This window comes from Merops nubicus, unplaced genomic scaffold (genome assembly GCF_000691845.1).
Source record: "Merops nubicus isolate BGI_N331 unplaced genomic scaffold, ASM69184v1 scaffold18575, whole genome shotgun sequence".
Taxonomy (NCBI): Eukaryota; Metazoa; Chordata; class Aves; order Coraciiformes; family Meropidae; genus Merops; species Merops nubicus.
This window is the reverse complement of record NW_008611801.1, coordinates 20,697-21,885: the sequence shown is the minus strand read 5'-3', so window position 1 is coordinate 21,885 and position 1,189 is coordinate 20,697. Positions and strand designations below refer to the sequence as shown.

Here is a 1,189-nt window from a genome sequence, read left to right as displayed (position 1 = left end):
GCCAGGCCCCACCAAAAGAGCAGAAACTCTGGAATTACAGCAGCTTCATGCCAAGCCCCTGGCTGTCACCCCCAGGCTGGTTCTCCTTTTGCTCCCTCCTGCTGCCTGTCCTGCTCTAGCTGGTTGCTTAAGCCACGTTTCCTTAGGCAGTCACGCTCTGAGCAATCGTCTCTGCTGGTTGCCCACCCCCAGGAGCTGGGCAGGGTTTGCTGGAGCCCTGGGGCTTCCTGGGCAGCCAACACTGCTCCCAGTAACACCAGCCTGGGCCAGTGCAAATCCCTTCCCAACGGAGCGTCCTTGGGACCTCGGTGGGGTTGGGAAGAGGGGGTGATCCCCCTGCTGAGCCAGAGTGATGGTGAGCCGGGTGGGAGCGACCTGGGGGTCCCACCATGACCCCCTTGCAAGATCTTCCCCCTTTCCAAAGTGTTCAGGGGTTGGACTAGGTGGTCTTCAAAGGTCCCTTCCAACCCACATCATTCTGTGACCTGTGCTACAAGCAGGGTCAGGCACCACTGCTCCCCACAGCTGCTCGCTCGCGTGGAGCCCTGGGAGCTGCTGTCTCTCCTTTGGGGCTGCACGGAGCACCCTGCGCCCCCCAAAATACCCAGTTCTTCCAATTCTGGGCCAGACACCCCTGCAGACTTTTTGCCCTGAGGTCCTTCCCCTTGGAAGGGTGCTGGTGTCTCAAGGGCTGAACCCCCAGTACCCATGGGGGCACAGCGAGGACTTTGAGCCACCACCACGTCCCGCAGCACAGCTCCGAGGGGACAGGGGCTGAATTGTCATGGCAGGAGCAGCAGCCCCGGGGCACCCGGGGACACCCACCCTCGCATGGCCCCGAGCCTGCCTGCTCCACTTGATGCCTTTTTTAAGCAGTTGCTCTTGCCCTGGGGCTGCCTCCCACAAGTGATGGAGAGCAGGGATTTGGGGCGAGGCTCCGTCCCAGCCCTGGCTGCTGGGCTGGCCAAGCCTCGGGGAGATTTATGGCCCTGTCTCCAGCCTCTCGGGTCTCACAAATCACCCTGCTGGCCCCGGCTGACTCTGAGCTAATGTAAATGAAAATAAAAATAACAACAGATTCTCAGGCCACCGTCCAGCAGCCGGAGGGGGAGCTGGATGCAGCTCAGCAAGGAGACGGGCCCCCGGCGCGCGGAGCAGGACGGGGCAGGGATGAGCCTCCCGCAGCACG

The 1,189-nt window shown here is 62.1% G+C and overlaps 1 protein-coding gene across 1 annotated transcript in view; it reads right to left on the bottom strand.

Annotated features, from left to right (window-relative positions):
• P2RX1 (purinergic receptor P2X, ligand-gated ion channel, 1) overlaps positions 1–1,189 on the bottom strand; it is a gene marked incomplete at its 3' end in the record, with an annotated part of 11,761 nt that overhangs the window by 10,233 nt on the left and 339 nt on the right. The window lies entirely within an intron of this gene.